This window comes from Elgaria multicarinata, chromosome 1 (genome assembly GCF_023053635.1).
Source record: "Elgaria multicarinata webbii isolate HBS135686 ecotype San Diego chromosome 1, rElgMul1.1.pri, whole genome shotgun sequence".
In the NCBI taxonomy this organism is placed as follows: Eukaryota; Metazoa; Chordata; class Lepidosauria; order Squamata; family Anguidae; genus Elgaria; species Elgaria multicarinata.
The window spans coordinates 208,795,252-208,812,983 of record NC_086171.1 but is presented as its reverse complement, the minus strand read 5'-3'; positions in this window follow the sequence as shown (position 1 = coordinate 208,812,983).

The following is a 17,732-nucleotide window of genomic DNA, read 5'->3' as shown; positions in this document are numbered from 1 at the left end:
ATTTGTATAGTGCTTTGTGACACTATACAACAATAAGAAGGGGAATAAGAAGCTTTTAGAACTTGATTTTGATCTTACTTTTATACTGTTAGTTTTACTCCACCCTGTGCCTGTTTGGTGCATTCTCTTCCCAATCTTTCATCATTCCCAATACAAATTGACCATCTATATGAACATTGTTTTTAAAGACTGGTAATTATCACTCCCCGCCCCCTGCTTGAGTTTTCAATTACATCAGCTATCTTAAGCTCGTTAGGAAGGCACAGGCCCATATTCATTAAATGCACAAACTAACTTTGCAGCAAGAAGAAGGACTAGGTGAAGAGGGTAATGATTTAATTTTCTTCATTTCAGGGAATTACATCTCTTGTCCTAGGGCAATATGCCTGGCTAAATGCAAACAAAGTGCAATTTTAGACTCCATTTACATCGCTAATGCAGATCAAGCATGAGGTGGCCTGGGTAGAATGTGTTAGGCCCGTAGATGGCGGCATTTTGCTGCCACATTTGCCACATTTTTATTATTTTATTTTTTTGCATGACGGAAGACTTGTGGCAAAAGCTGCATTGCTATCAAATGTGTCTGCAGGTGGCAGGTAGGTACAGGGCCTCCCTCTATAGTGGTTCTGCCTCAGATCAGGTATGATTACTCATCAGGAGCACCTTCATTGCTGGAAAACTCATTCTTCGACAGAGAAACACCCAGTGATTGGGGTTATAAACTCTTAAATGGCCCTATGTATTGGAAATGAATTCCAGAAGTATTGATAACATTGCTATCATACTTAAAATCAGCCACAAAAATGTTCTTTAGTACACTGGTGGGATTTGGGATTGTATTTTTGTCTGCCTAATTGATTGGGTTGGGTTCAGCAGGGGAAAGTGCTGCTTTGGTTTGTTTGCTTTCTGACAATTTGATCTTGAAGCAGACTTTAACATGCTGAGAATCGTCTTGCCCCTGCAATAATGCCTCTACACAGTCATAGACATTTCTTTAAGGTCATAGGCGTGCGCAAGGGGTGTGCTGGGTGTTCCCAGGCACACCCCAATGTCTCAAACAATAAGCGCTGAATTGAGGGGGCCTTTGAGGGGGATCCAGACACAGCGGAAAGGCCACGCTGAAGAACCGCTGCCTCTGAAACAGTAGCATTGCCCCCAGCAGTAGGAATAAAAAGGAATTGCTCTGCCAGGCGCTGCACCCCCTTGGCCACTAGGCCTCTGCAATGACCCCTCCCATGGTCAGGCAAGCTAAACGCAGAGTAGGGCATCGGTGTCTACAGTGTTTAATAAATAAATGAATAAAATGATGTCCTTTATGATTGAGGATTCAATAAATGTTCAATAATAATAACAATAATACCTGGGTGCACACTCTACTGAAATGCGCTGCACACACCTATGTTTAAGGGGGATTCCTGCATTGAACAGGGGGTTGGACTCAATGGCCTTATAGGCCTCTTCCATTTATTTATTTATTTATTTATTTATTACATTTTTATCCCGCTCAATAGCCGAAGCTCTCTGGGCAGTACACAAAAATTAAAATCACAAAGAGCATAAAAACAACCAACAATCTAAAAACACAAATACAAAATACAACATAAAAAGCACAACCAGGATAAAACAACACAGCAAAAATTGTTGTTGTTGTTTATTTGTTCAGTCGCTTCCGACTCTTCATGACTCCATGGACCAGCCCATGCCAGAGCTTTCTGTCGGCTGTCGCCACCCCTAGCTCCCCCAAGGTCAAGTCTGTCACCTCCAGAATATTATCCCTCCATCTTGCCCTTGGTCGGCCCCTCTTCCTTTTGCCTTCCACTTTCCCTAGCATCAGCCTCTTCTCCAGGGTATCCTGTCTTCTCATTATGTGGCCAAAGTCCTTCAGTTTTGCCTTTAATACCATTCCCTCAAGTGAGCAGTCTGGCTTTATTTCCTGGAGTAATTGATATAGGTTAAAATATGGAATTAAAACAGCAAAGTTTAAAAATTAAGTTAATAGGTGTTAAAATACTGAGAAAATAAAAAGGTCTTCAGCTGGTGACGGAAGAAATACAGCATAGGCACCAGCCGAACCTCTCTGGGGAGCTCGTTCCACAGCTGGGGTGCCACAGCAGAGAAAGCCCTCCTCCTAGTAGCCACCTACTATTCTATGATTCTATGCGGCTACTCCCAAGTTCTGTGTAGGCCATCAGGCCTAAGGAAGCATGGAGATGGACTGGGGGCAACAGCAGAGCAGAGGGAACAGGGGCAGCCTTCCAGGCATATAAGTAGACCTGCCTTCCCTTACCTCGTTCCCTCTAGATAGGGATGTCATGGGCGCCCAACTGACTCCAGGAGTCTGATGGACTCCCCCACGACCTCCCCCGTGACCCAGTCAGGCACTGTGGCATGTTCGCGGACCCATGCTCCAAGTGCCCATGAGGCCCGACGAGCACTCAGCAGCCAGCCATTCTCTTCCAGAGTGGCCATTGTGTGCCCCAATGGAGGCTCCAGAAATTACGTATCTCCCCCCTTTGCATAAATGGTGGTCTTGCCGAACCTCAAAAGAAGCTCATGCAGCCCGACAAGCGGAGGCGGCCAGGGTGAACGTCCAATGAGCTGGATGTGGATCTTGCCCAGACTTACTTCCAGATGTGTTGGACTACAGCCAGTGGAGGCTTGTGGCCCTGAATTTGCTGGGGCTGTGAATCCATTCTGGGTTTCAGTCAGAACCAGGAAAAATTCTAAAGGAGCTACCCTAATGCTTCAGCCTATCCCCCAAATGGGTATAGGCTTTGGACACCTCCTCCAGAGCTACGTCTGGTTCTGACTGAAACTCAGAATGGATTCACAGCCCCACCAAAATTGGAGCCACCAGCCTCCACTAACTATGACTCCCCACCCCCAGCATCCTCCATCCACCAATGTTATTCATAACTATATTAAGTCCCACAGATTTCAATGGGTTTGTTTTATGTATGACTGTGTACAGTGGATTCAACCCACCGGCAATATTCAGTTTTCATTTTCATCAGATCTCTACACAAAGGGTTTTGCCTGTCCTGCCTTTCTGTACTTTCCACTACATCACCTCTAGGTGGCGATGTAATATATTGGAACAATGTGGAAAAACGCAACTAGTGGAGAATTGCACTTTGTTTCACAGTTCCAAAAAAGACTGCATTTTCCTGTCCTCCCATCTCCTCTCACTCCACCAAAAAAAAAAAAAACCTCCCCAGAAAAGTGGCTGTAAACACAGGAGTGAAACACAGGATGGCAACATCATCTAAAGCACCCATAATCTACCGTGAGTGAGGAACACCAAGTGCACAATAAAATCCTCATCTAGGAAAGCTAATATTCCACATCTACATACCCAATCAGATACACTGTCACCCAAGACTGTGGTACTAGTGGGTTTCTACCCTCTATCGGCACCCCAATGCAAATGCAGTAGTTCACAGAGCAACACCACCCAATAGAGCATTCAGGTTGCTCCTCAGAGCACCCACATGGTGAGCACGCCATATTGGTTCTGGACAGGCCCTGAAACTCCCTGTTGAAGGAGGCTATCATGACTCCCTATCTGTTGTACTTGTGCTGACAGTCATTTTTTTTATTATTATTCAGGCAGGCCTTTGGAATATAAGCTGATCTGCTTCTATTGGTTTGGTGCTGTGTGTTTCTTTTATTGCTGTGATTTTCATTGTGCTTTCAATTTTATTTGCTTTTGTGATGGTTTCAATTGGGTTTTTGTTTCAACCCTGGTTTTATTATCGTTAGCTGCCTTGAGTACCATTGTTTGGTGGAAAGGCAAGATACAGTTCAAAGAAATAAATACATTGGTTGCCTGCGTGGGTTTCTATTTGGTTGAGAGTTGTAGTGTCTTGTGATCTACCTAGATCCACTCTAGGGAGCAACCCAGATGCTCCATGCCACAAGATGTAGTGATGGCCACCAATCTGGATGGCTTTAAAAGGGGGTTGGATAAATTCCTGGAGGCAAAGGCTATCAATGGCTACTAGCCTTGATGGTTGTGTGCCATCTCCAGTATCAAGGGCAGTCAGCCTATATGCACCAGTTGATGGGGAACTTGGGTGCAAGGGTGCTGTTGCACCATGTCCTGCATTGTTGGTCCCTGGTCTACAGCTGGTTGGCCACTGTGTGAACAGAGTGCTGGACTAGATGGACCCTTGGTTTTACTCTGTACAGCACCATGTACATTGATGGTGCTATATAAATAAATAATAATAATAATAACTTCTTATGTTCTTATGTTCTTACAATGTTGTTCAATACATGGTTGGAAAGTTCAAGAAGGGTACCAACAATAAGCCCAAAAATGAAGTGTTTTTTTCAATCTAAAGCATGAAATCAGGAGAAATGGCAGGATTTGATCTTGAGAAACATAGTGTTTCCTCACCCTCCAATATTTGGGGTAGATAAGGTCCTCCTTATGCATGCCCAATTATCTCTACCCTTCGCTTGCTTCCGTGGTTGTTCTTCTTCCATCAAACCTTCTCTCTGTGACATGGGCGGCACCAAGATTGCCCTAATGTTGCTGGAGGGAGGCCTTTTATCTTTGAGGGTTGGCCATGAAAGCAATTAAAGCACAATAATGCCATAATAGCAGGTGGGCAAGAGCAGTCACCCTTCAGTGTGCCATTTCAGTAATTAATGTGCATTTAAAATACATTTTCTTTATTTTTGTTTTTCTCTTTTAATTTCTCTCTCTCTCTCTCTCTCTCTCTCTCTCTCTCTCCTTTTAATGGCTTACGTATAGTCCGAAGAAAAATATTGACTAGAGGTCTCAACATTGGCCCACACATTAGCATCTTATTAAATTGCTAATAACGTTTCAAGAGGCTTGTTTCTTAACTTTTCATCAGCGCAGAATAGAAAGAGTACGGCAGCCGCGTTGGCTAAAGTGATGTCTGAGTGTTGATCTCTTTTTTTAATTGCATGTTTTCCTATTTCCATTTATTTTATAATCCCCAAAGCTTGATTCTGATCGTATTTAATGACTTCAAAGGCCATCTTTTAAAGATAGACTCTGGTAGAAAATAGACGCGGGGAATTCTGTTCCCCCCAGAAAATAATCAGGATTATTCATATGTTTGAGGCATTTATGCAAAATCTGTTATCAGCTTTTAATGAAAAGTGGCACAAACTTGCCACAAGTGGGCTGGTGGGGGAGTGTCCCCACCCACAGAGACAGCTGCCTTCCCCAGATGTTCCTTTTTTCTAACCGACTCATGCTTCTGTCCCTTAAATATAGCCAGTGGCTGCTGGTGTCTCTGATGTCAGTGGGGTCGTGAATCTGCTCTGGGTTTAAGAACATAAGAACATCAGAAATGCCATGCTGAATCAGACCAAGGGTCCATATAGTCCAGCACTCTGTTCACACAGTGGCCAACCAGCCATCGGCCAGGGATGAACAAGCAGGACATGGTGCAACAGCACCCTTGCACCCATTTCCCCCAGCAACTGGTGCACACAGGCTTACTGCCTTGAACACTGGAGATAGTACAAAACCATCAGGGCTAGTAGCCATTGATAGCCTTTGCCTCCAGGAATTTACTCAACCCCCTTTTAACTACATCCATTTTAACCCCCCCATCACTACATCTTGTGGAACCAAGTTCCATAATTTAACTAAGCGCTGTGTAAAGAAGTACCTCCTCTTATTTGTCCTGAATCTCCCACCAGTCAGCTTCATGGGATGACTCTGGGTTCTGGTATTATAGGAGAGGGAGATAAATGTCTCCCTATCCAAATTCTCCATATACCATGCATAATTTTGTACACCTCTATCATGTCTCCTCTTAGCCTCCTTTTTTCCAAGCTAAACAATTCCAGTTGATGTAACCTTCCCTCATAGGGGAGATGCTCCAGCCCCTTAATCATTTTAGTTGCCCTTTTTAGTTTCAGTCAGAACCAGTTAGAACTCTAAAGGAGCTATGCAATGTGCGATGTCAGTGGGGCAGTGAATCCACTCTGGGTTTTAGTCAGAACTGGTCAGAACTCTAAAGGAGCGATCCACCTTTTGACTGAAATCCGGAGCGGGTTCACCTCCGCACTGAGATGAGAGCCACCAGCCTCCACTGAATATAACTCCATCCCTGGACGGACCAGGTACTTCACTTCTTTCTCTAATAAATGTGAGTGTTGTTATTAGAGATGCCATCGAATTTCATAATTAGCCTACTCATTGGTCAATCTTGTCTGCTTCAAATGTAGTAATCAATGGATAGGGTGACCATATGAAAAGGAGGACAGGGCTCCTGTATCTTTAACAGTTGTATTGAAAAGGGAATTTCAGCAGGAGTCATTTGTATATATATTAGATTGTAAGCCTATGCGGCAGGGTCTTGCTATTTACTGTTTTACTCTGTACAGCACCATGTACATTGATGGTGCTATATAAATAAATAAATAAATAAATAAATAAATAAATAATGGGGAACCTGGTGAAATTTCCTCTTCATCACCACAGTTAAAGCTGCAGGTGCCCTGCCCTCTTTTAAATCTGGTCACTCTAGTATAGCTCCTGCAGCTTTAACTGTGGTGATGAAGAGGGGATTTCAGCAGGTTCTCCGTTTATATCAATGACACCTGCTGAAATTCCCTTTTCTATGCAACTGTTAAAGATACAGGAGCCCTGTCCTCCTTTTCATACGGTCACCCTATCAATGGATCGACGTATTATGAATTTGCTATTTTGTTCGGAATTAATTGTGAGCTTCAGAGCATGCACAGTAATGTAGTACACAGATTCTTCCCCCCTTCCCAAACTCCTATCACCTAGACCCCACCTGTTGAGTCCTTATTATTTATTTGTAATATAAGGACCAGGAGTCAGGCTTGGAGCTTCAACTATTCTTCTTTATTAGGAAGCTTCTGGAACCCAGAAAGGGCTTGCCTGGATACTGCTTGCTGGCAGCCCCGAACAATCAAAACAGGAGCAACTGATAGTAGGCACCGCCAATCAATTCGATCACCATAACAAATACATTACACCTCCCACCATCCCAAAACCCACAAAACTTACTTGAGGTAGCCTCCTTAGCTCTTCCCTCATGATCAATCCTGCCACCACCTCTGGATGTTGGCGAAATCAACAACAGAATCAAACGAATTCAGATTTCTATAAATCCAACCAGCAGTCTGTTTTTTGCAAGTTGCGCAGAATGGTTTTAACTCTCCAGAATTTTACGCAAATTGATTCATAGCCAAATAAGTAAAATAAAAAAGAAAGAGTGGCTGAAAATGTGCATTTCGCCCACAGGCTAAAGCATGAAAAGGTGCATTTGGGGTGGGAGGGGAGCGCATTTGCACCAGTCTGAATTTGCGCAAATGCAAAGTTGTGCAAATTTCCATCAATGAGTGGACAATGGAATGAAAGACATCTGTCAATCTGTGAAGCACACCCGGAACAGAGGAGGAGGGCTCTTCATAGTGGTGATTGGAAATGACAAGTAAACAACCCATGACGGATGAGGCAGGCAGGCTACACGAAAACAAGCTACCAAAAAGGGGACGCATAGCATGGTGACACATGATGTCATGCCACATTAATGTTCATTGTTTTTTAATTTTGTAAACCACCCAGAGAGCTTGGGCTATGAGGCGGTATATAAATGTAATAAATAAATATATATAAATAAATAAGTGATTCCAAAGTACAGTTCCCAAGGTGTACCTTGATATTGCAAAAACCTGTATACATGTTACTGGATTCCGTATGAAAGAGGTACTGTTGTCCAAGCTCACATGGATTAATTTGTTACTTTCTGAGTAAGTAATGAATTTATTTGGGGTAAGTTTGCCCATTGCTAGGATTTGCAATCAGAGCTGATTTCCACCTGTCTGGCCCCTGCCTCTGGGGAGTCATGATCTTATTGATCATCCCAGAGTGCAGGACATGGAATAATGGGCTCAAGTTACAGGAAGCCAGATTCTGGCTGGACATCAGGAAAAACTTCCTGACGATTAGAGCAGAACGACAATGGGGCCAGTTACCTAGGGAGGTCGTGGGCTCTCCCACACTAGAGGCATTCAAGAGGCAGCTGGACAACCATCTGTCAGGGATGCTTTAGGGTGGATTCCTGCACTGAGTGGGGGGTTGGACTCAATGGCCTTATAGGCCCCTTCCAACTCTACTATTCTGATTGTAAGATAACCTGGGTCTTTCTGGGAAATGGGTGTGAGTCTTTGATATTTTGCTGACATGCCTCCTCTTCTTCTTCTTCTTCTTCTTCTTCTTCTTCTTCTTCTTCTTCTTCTTCTTCTTCTTCTTCTTCTTCTTCTTCTTCTTCTTCTTCTTCTTCTTTTGCTAGTTGGTGCCAATTAGCCCACAAAGCTTGTGGTCCCACACTGCTCACCTATCTTTTTTCTGCCCCTGACCCCTGTCTGTGGCACACTGTGTGCCTTCCATGCTTCAGGAATTTGCATTTTCTCTTCTTTCGTTTGCTTGCTTGATTATGCCTTGGGCTAGGGCTATGGTTGCAAAATTTCAAAATGTGCTGAATTTTCAGATTTGGGCAATGAATGTTGACCTTGAAATGTGACATTCATTATCCAGAACCAAATGCTGAGATCATTTTTTTTTTTACCATACACCTGCTTTGATTGGTTAAACGAATTAATCAAGTTAATATAAAATTCACAACCTTTCATTGCAAGCCTGATACTGTCATGCATTAACTGCTGCTACATGTGTACTGTGTGATACTGTCAAATATTGAATGCCTCATGTCAGATCCTGTCTGTTGCTGCATGCCAGCTGTCAGATACTATCAAATGTTGATTGCTACTTGTCAGATGCTGTCAAAAACTGACTACTACTGCATGTCTGCTGCTAATTATTGTTAAATGATGATTACTACATATCAGATATGGCCAAACACTGAGTTCTTCTTGCACCTCAAGTGGATCTGCTCTCATGCTTCCTCTCATCCTTCTCACTTGGGTTCCCATTGAGAATTTACCTGTTTCCCTATCCATAAGTCCAGCTAGTCCCTTGATAAAATGTCTGTACATCTTCTATTGTTTTGCGGCCCCAAATTATGCAATCACCTGGCACAAATGCTGCCTGAAGTAATGATGGCTTATACTGCAGGGTGAGTGGGGGCAGGGCCTTCATTATTTTGCCCCAAATCATGAAAATGAGAAGTTAGCTAGAAGCCAGCATTATTTTCAATTATGATTTCTTGGGCATCACTGGGTTGTTTTATACATCTGGAATTAGAATCATAGAATCATAGAATAGCAGAGTTGGAAGGGGCCTACAAGGCCATCGAGTCCAACCCCCTGCTCAATGCAGGAATCCACCCTAAAGCATCCCTGACATATGGTTGTCCAGCTGCCTCTTGAATGCCTCTAGTGGTAGATAAACCCTTCTCAAGGATCACTTGTCCTTAAAATGAAAATGTTGGTACCTGGGTGGACTCTAGAAGTCCTTCATGGAGGCCCATCTCAGAGTGTTCCAACCATCGGAATACAAGCAGATGGACACCCATGGGAGGGCTTTGACATCTGTGTCTCTCCCTCCTAGACTTCGATGGATTTTGTTAAATCCACTCCGTCTGTGTTTTGCAGATTGACAGGCTTCTTTCATTCTGTCGTTCGCTGATTGATGAAATTGGATTTAGTTCTACTTGTGCTAACTGACATTAGCACAAATTTGCACTGCCACAAGTGTGCATTAGTGCTAATGTGCACTTGCAGAAATGTGGTAGTGCACTTGAGTTAATGTGCCTTAGTGCTAATCTTCCACTGCCAAAGTGAAAAACCAGCCTGCAAGTCCACAAAATCCAGATGACTTAGGGGGAAAACAGTCATGATCCTCAGGTCAGATTCAAAGGAATCATAGGTCTGCACAAGAGGTGTGCTGGGTGTGCCCTGACACACCCTAATGTCTCAAGCAATAAGCACCAAATTAGGTGGGGCTCTGAGTAGGGAACCAGAGGGAGATCCAGATGCAGCAGGAATGTTCCTCCAGCTGCCCTCTGGCTGCCGGGAGACTCTCTGCCAGGAGTCATACTTCGAAGAGGCCAGGAGGAAGGGCCCTGGAGGCTAACGTCACCTCTTAAGCCCCTCCTCTGGCCAATGCTGGGGCCTGAGGATCATCTCCTCATCTCCCCCCCCTCACCTGCAGTGGCCCTCCCATGGTCAGGCAAGCCAAACTTGGAGTAGGGCATCAGTGTCTACAGTGTTCGATAAATAAATAAATAAAAATAATGTAATTTATGAATGAACGTTCAATAAACGTTTACCTTTTTAAAAAAAAATCTGGGTGCACACCCTAATGAAATGTGCTGCGCACGCCTGTGAAAGGAATCCAAACTAGCCAGTAACAATGTGGTTTAGTGGTTAGAGTGTCGGACTAGGAGTCAGGAAATCCGGGTTCTAGTCCCCACATGGCCATGGAAACCCACTGGGTGACTTTGGGCCAGTCACAGACTCTCAGCCCAACCTATCCTCACAGGTGAGGATAAAATGGAGAAGAGGAAGATTATGTACACCGCTTTGGGTTCCTTGGAGGCATTTTAATTATTTGCATTTTAAGCACTGGAAGGACAGCATAGTTTTAAATATTGGGGTCCAGGGGGCAAAGGAGGTAGAAACTTGCTGAGCTCTGGCCCCCAACCGGACTCTTGCAACATCCCTAGAGAGGAACCAGGAACAGAGATCAGCTGTATTTTGCAAGAAGGAAGAGGAGGTGAACGCAAAATTGGAGAATTCGCCCACCATGCCTTTCTGGAAACTGGCCAGTCTGAAAGCAAACAAAACAAAACCCGGTTCCTTGTTTGCAGTTGGTTGGCACCCTTACTTTGCTTAACTCTGTGTGTGTGTGTGTGTGTGTGTGTGTGTGTGTGTGTGTGTGTGTGAATTATCTGGAGGTAAGTCCCATCTGACTTAATGGAACTTCTCAGTAGACATGTATCGGATTGCATTGTTACTGTTATACTGAAATCAAGAGTGAACATGCAAAATTGTCGTGCTGCAATTCACACAATTGGGGCAGGGGACGATGCATAAGATTCCAAACCAAATAGCCACTGCTCTCTTTCTTACACAGAAGACCGGGGGATCCCGGGATCAAGGAGAGATGATCCCTCTCTTGCCCTAGGATATGGGCCTACACTTTCGGCCCATTTTTTCCATAGTCTTGGGATGATCCCGAGACTGCGGAAAGTAGGGTGACCATATGAAAAGGAGGACAGGGCTCCTGTATCTTTAACAGTTGTATTGAGAAGGAAATTTCAGCAGGTGTCATTTGTATATATGGGGAAGCTGGTGAAATTTCCTCTTCATCACAACAATTAAAGCTGCAGGTGCCCTGCCCTCTTTTAAATCTGGTCCCTCTGGTATAGCTCCTGCAGCTTTAACTGCTGTGATGAAGAGGGAATTTCACCAGGTTCTCCATATATACAAATGACACCTGCTGAAATCCCCTTTTCTATGCAACTGTTAAAGATTCAGGAGCCCTGTCCTCCTTTTCCTATGGTCACCCTACTGACAGAAAGTGTAGCCCACTGTCACAGTTTGTCACGGCTCCTCAAGGTTACTCGCGAGGGGCTGGGACCTGTGCATGGGACACAGAGGTCCTCAGGAGCTCTGCGCCCATCGGGGGTGGGGCGGGGGAGCAGGAAAATAAAAAATAAATTAAAAAAAACTTGTACCTTTTGCACACGAGCGCTCGTGCACTCCTTCCTCTTTGAAAAACAAAACAAAATGGTGGGTGTGACGTCCTCTCCCTCTGAGGTCATTGCGCACCACGTGTAAACAGAGGGGGAGATCTCACGATAAAAATATCACGAGATCTTCACCTCTCTGTCGCGTTAGACCGCTAGGTCTAGCTGAGGCCTGTCTCTGAATCTTGAAGGGTTTCATGCTGCCAGATGCAGAGGCTTTCGGTAGCAGCGGAGGGCACTCCACACCGCCCAGAAGTCCTTCAGCTCCTCGCAGGATGGGGCCCCTGAACTTCTCATGTGCTAAATTGGCTGGTGAGTGCCCTAGCAATTAAAATGTCATTCCTCATCTATTATGCGTAAAGACCCCCTTTCCCCACCAGAATTTCTTCAGAAAGGCACAAAGGACTGCTCTCTTGTGTATTTTTTTTTCCATCCTCCAGATTTGCTGCCTCCTTTTATTTAGTGCCAGGAAAAGAAGAAGGAAAAAAAAGTGGTTTCTTTTATTGTCCTTCATTAACACTTTCCAATTTGGGAGGGGAAGAGGAGGGGGGATACAACTGTTCCAGTGCATGACATCATAATAAGTTCCTGTCCCAGGAAACAAAAGTCTTTGGGAGACAGCTATGAGACAAGTCCTATTTATGATGTCACTGAGGAGACAGTAGCAGAAATAAAGAAAGGGAGGAGGAGGGATGTGGGGGGGGTTAAGAATAAACATCTGTATATGGAAAGGAACAATAACGTTTGTTCCGCCTTTTGTATTTCTCTAAGAGCCAGTAAATTGTGTGCCTTGCATGGGAGAGAGCAGCTTTTTGTGTGTGCAGGTGTAATAATAATAATAATAATAATAATAATAATAATAATAATAATAATAATAATCTGAAATGCAAAGTTTAGAATTCCCTTCCCTTCCCATTAAAAGTTAGCTTCTGTTACAGTGTGTGTGTGTGTGTGTGTGTAAAATGCAGGTTGCTTTGAGCATCACTTCAAGCAGGTATTGATTTTGATGTACATCTGACTGGTGCAAAAACTGAGAGATGTGCTAGACCCCTATTCACATGCAACAGTCTGTTGAGGATGGTAGAGGAATTAAATCTTCGCGAATTCCAGTGTGAATCGGCCTCAGCCGCACCGCCCAGACGAATGCGTGGATCAGAACATAGCTAGCAACTCCCTTCCACATGTTCTGAATTTTCCGATACACAGCTCGACTCAAAAAAAGAAAAGAAATAATAATAATAATAATAATAATAATAATAATAATAATAATAATAAATTATTTATTTCCCGCCTCTCCATTCTGATCGAAAGAAAAAGTATACATATGAGTGTAGGTGTGAACTTTCGTGCAGATTTTTGAAACGTTTGCACATGGCCAACGACAAATAGGCCCTGCACCAGCATTGATCTCCCCGACGAGGCTCGCCTGGCGTCAACATTGTTATCTTTTCGGTACCAGGACAAACTTTTCTCTTCTCCCAGGCATTTAACAGCATTTAACAGCATATGCTGAGTTTTTTAACTGACCCCAGAATAGTTGTTTTTGAATGGTTATTGTCTGTTTTTGTTTGTATTTCATGCTTTTTATGGTTTTAAATTTTGTATATTTTTCTGTTTGAATTGCAGCTTCTGCTCCTCCCCCCCTCCTTTTCAGGTACTTCAAGCCTCCAGTTTGCTGCAGTTTGCAACTTGAAGAGGAGAAGCAACTTAGCTCTCTGAGAAGCCATTGAGCAGCATTGACTAACTGCCATTGTTCTGTTTGAATTGCAGCTTCTGCTCCTCCCCCCCTCCTTTTCAGGTACTTCAAGCCTCCAGTTTGCTGCAGTTTGCAACTTGAAGAGGAGAAGCAACTTAGCTCTCTGAGAAGCCATTGAGCAACATTGACTAACTGCCATTGTTCTGTTTGAATTGCAGCTTCTGCTCCTCCCCCCCTCCTTTTCAGGTACTTCAAGCCTCCAGTTTGCTGCAGTTTGCAACTTGAAGAGGAGAAGCAACTTAGCTCTCTGAGAAGCCATTGAGCAGCATTGACTAACTGCCATTGTTCTGTTTGAATTGCAGCTTCTGCTCCTCCCCCCCTCCTTTTCAGGTACTTCAAGCCTCCAGTTTGCTGCAGTTTGCAACTTGAAGAGGAGAAGCAACTTAGCTCTCTGAGAAGCCATTGAGCAGCATTGACTAACTGCCATTGTTCTGTTTGAATTGCAGCTTCTGCTCCTCCCCCCCTCCTTTTCAGGTACTTCAAGCCTCCAGTTTGCTGCAGTTTGCAACTTGAAGAGGAGAAGCAACTTAGCTCTCTGAGAAGCCATTGAGCAGCATTGACTAACTGCCATTGTTCTGTTTGAATTGCAGCTTCTGCTCCTCCCCCCCTCCTTTTCAGGTACTTCAAGCCTCCAGTTTGCTGCAGTTTGCAACTTGAAGAGGAGAAGCAACTTAGCTCTCTGAGAAGCCATTGAGCAACATTGACTAACTGCCATTGTTCTGTTTGAATTGCAGCTTCTGCTCCTCCCCCCCTCCTTTTCAGGTACTTCAAGCCTCCAGTTTGCTGCAGTTTGCAACTTGAAGAGGAGAAGCAACTTAGCTCTCTGAGAAGCCATTGAGCAGCATTGACTAACTGCCATTGTTCTGTTTGAATTGCAGCTTCTGCTCCTCCCCCCCTCCTTTTCAGGTACTTCAAGCCTCCAGTTTGCTGCAGTTTGCAACTTGAAGAGGAGAAGCAACTTAGCTCTCTGAGAAGCCATTGAGCAGCATTGACTAACTGCCATTGTTCTGTTTGAATTGCAGCTTCTGCTCCTCCCCCCCTCCTTTTCAGGTACTTCAAGCCTCCAGTTTGCTGCAGTTTGCAACTTGAAGAGGAGAAGCAACTTAGCTCTCTGAGAAGCCATTGAGCAACATTGACTAACTGCCATTGTTCTGTTTGAATTGCAGCTTCTGCTCCTCCCCCCCTCCTTTTCAGGTACTTCAAGCCTCCAGTTTGCTGCAGTTTGCAACTTGAAGAGGAGAAGCAACTTAGCTCTCTGAGAAGCCATTGAGCAACATTGACTAACTGCCATTGTTCTGTTTGAATTGCAGCTTCTGCTCCTCCCCCCCTCCTTTTCAGGTACTTCAAGCCTCCAGTTTGCTGCAGTTTGCAACTTGAAGAGGAGAAGCAACTTAGCTCTCTGAGAAGCCATTGAGCAGCATTGACTAACTGCCATTGTTCTGTTTGAATTGCAGCTTCTGCTCCTCCCCCCCTCCTTTTCAGGTACTTCAAGCCTCCAGTTTGCTGCAGTTTGCAACTTGAAGAGGAGAAGCAACTTAGCTCTCTGAGAAGCCATTGAGCAGCATTGACTAACTGCCATTGTTCTGTTTGAATTGCAGCTTCTGCTCCTCCCCCCCTCCTTTTCAGGTACTTCAAGCCTCCAGTTTGCTGCAGTTTGCAACTTGAAGAGGAGAAGCAACTTAGCTCTCTGAGAAGCCATTGAGCAACATTGACTAACTGCCATTGTTCTGTTTGAATTGCAGCTTCTGCTCCTCCCCCCCTCCTTTTCAGGTACTTCAAGCCTCCAGTTTGCTGCAGTTTGCAACTTGAAGAGGAGAAGCAACTTAGCTCTCTGAGAAGCCATTGAGCAACATTGACTAACTGCCATTGTTCTGTTTGAATTGCAGCTTCTGCTCCTCCCCCCCTCCTTTTCAGGTACTTCAAGCCTCCAGTTTGCTGGAGGCGCGAGCCGAAGGGCGAGAGCACAAGGGCTCTCGGCCTGTGGCTCTCAGCCGTGGGGCGAAGCCGGTCAAGCGGATCCTCTACTCTGGAGGAAAAACCCCAGCCACGGTCCGGTCGCTGCCACTTTCTGATTCAGGTCACGATCTTCTCATTGTCTCCTCTCAGTTCTTTTCTCCTCATATCTGTTCCTTATGGCTCGTTCCAATCTCGTCTCTCCTAACTTAGTTCCTATCCGGTGTCTCCCCCCTTCTCAGCTGCCTTTTTCGTGTTCCTTATGGAACTGTCGCTCTCTTGCTTCTAAGGCCCCTGTCATCCAGGACTTGTTTATCTCTAGGTCTCTCCACCTCCTTGCTCTTACTGAAACCTGGCTTCCTGCCCATGATACTGCCATCTCTGCTGCCCTCTCTCTTGGAGGACTCTCTTTCTCTCACACTAGTCGCCCAGAGGGTCGGGGTGGTGGTGTGGGTCTTTTATTATCTAGTTTGTGCCAGTTCCAGCCTCTTTCCATTCCACCTTCACATTGCTTCTCCTCCTTTGAGGTACATGTGGTGAGGCTCTTCGCTCCACTGCGACTGCGGGTTGCAGTTCTGTACCGCCCCCCAGGCTCGTCCTCAAAATTTATCTCTGATTTTGATTCGTGGCTGTCCTTTTTCCTCTCTGACAACTGTCCTACTCTTATCCTGGGTGATTTCAACATTCATGTGGATGACCCTCAAGATGCTGCAGCTCTACGATTTCGCTCATTATCTTCCTCTTATGATCTTAAGCTTTGGTCTGATGCACCCACACATTCCCTTGGACACTGTCTGGATCTTGTTCTCACTCGGAATTGCTCTGTGTTGGACTTTTCTACTGCTCACTTTCCGCTGTCAGATCATCACCTAGTTTCTTTCAATATTACTCATAATCCTCCTCCTTCACGTCCCGCTTCTCGCTCTTGTCGTGACTTGCAATCTATCAGTTATGAGGCTTTTTCCCAGTCTCTAGCCTCCTCCCTTCCTTCTGTCTGTTCGGCTGTCTCCTTGGACTCAGCTGTCTCCTTCTTTAATTCCTCCTTATCTTCAACTCTTGATAATCTTGCTCCATCTACAACTCGGATAGTTCGCCCTTCTCAACCCCAACCGTGGCTCACCTCTTCCCTCCGCTACCTTCGCTCTTGTTCCCGGGCAGCTGAACGCCTTTGGCGTAAGACCAGGGACCGGGCAGACTTTGTCCATTACAAATTTGTACTCTCCTCTTTCTCTTCTGCCATCTCACTGGCCAAACAGCAGTACTACTCAACGCTGATCCAGTCAAATGCTAGGCATCCTCAGCGGCTCTTTGCGTCCTTCAATTCTCTTCTGAAGCCTAATCCGCCATCTCTCCCCGCCTCTCTGTCTGCTAATAACTTTGCCTCTTTTTTCAATGCTAAAATCCAAACTATCCGCTCTGATCTGGCCAGCTCTGCTCCTCTTCCAGTTCCTGTTCCTCATCTGTCAGCTCCTCCTGCAAATTTCTCTGCGTTTTCTTCGGTCTCTGCGGATGAACTGTCTACAATACTGCGCTCTTCGAAGCCTTCCACTTGTTCTCGTGATCCGATTCCTTCTCGCGTCTTTATTAATCTTATTCCTGCTATCCTCCCTTCCTTGCTACATATTATTAATCTTTCTCTGTCCTCTGGTTCTTTTCCTTCTGCTTTTAAACATGCTACAGTCTCTCCCATTCTCAAGAAACCTACTCTTGATAGGCTATCTCTATCTAACTACCGACCTGTCTCTTTGTTGCCGTTTGTTTCAAAGATCCTGGAGCGTGCGGTCTACTCTCGCTGTCTTGACTTTCTTTCTAGTAACTCTGCTTTGGATCCATTTCAATCTGGATTCCGTCCTCTGCATTCCACCGAAACAGCCCTTACTAAGATCACCAATGATCTCCTTACTGCCAAGTCTAAAGGCCATTATTCCGTTCTTATTCTCCTTGATCTAACTGCAGCCTTTGACACGGTTGATCATGATCTTCTCTTAGATTCCCTTCATGACCTTGGATTTTGTGGCTCTGTCTATAACTGGTTTGCCTCCTATCTAGCGGGTCGCTCTTTCAGCGTGTTGGCTAATGGCAGCTCGTCTTCCTCCTTTCCCCTTTCAGTAGGGGTTCCGCAAGGCTCGGTGCTTGGCCCGTTGTTGTTTTCCTTATACATGTTGCCCTTGGGCAAGCTTATTCAATCTCATGGCCTCCAATATCATCTGTACGCCGATGATACACAACTATATCTGTCATCTCCGGAACTTTCTCCTGATGTTCACGATCGTATCTCGGCATGTCTTTCAGATATCTCAGCTTGGCTGCTTCATCGTCGCTTGAAGCTTAACATGGCAAAGACT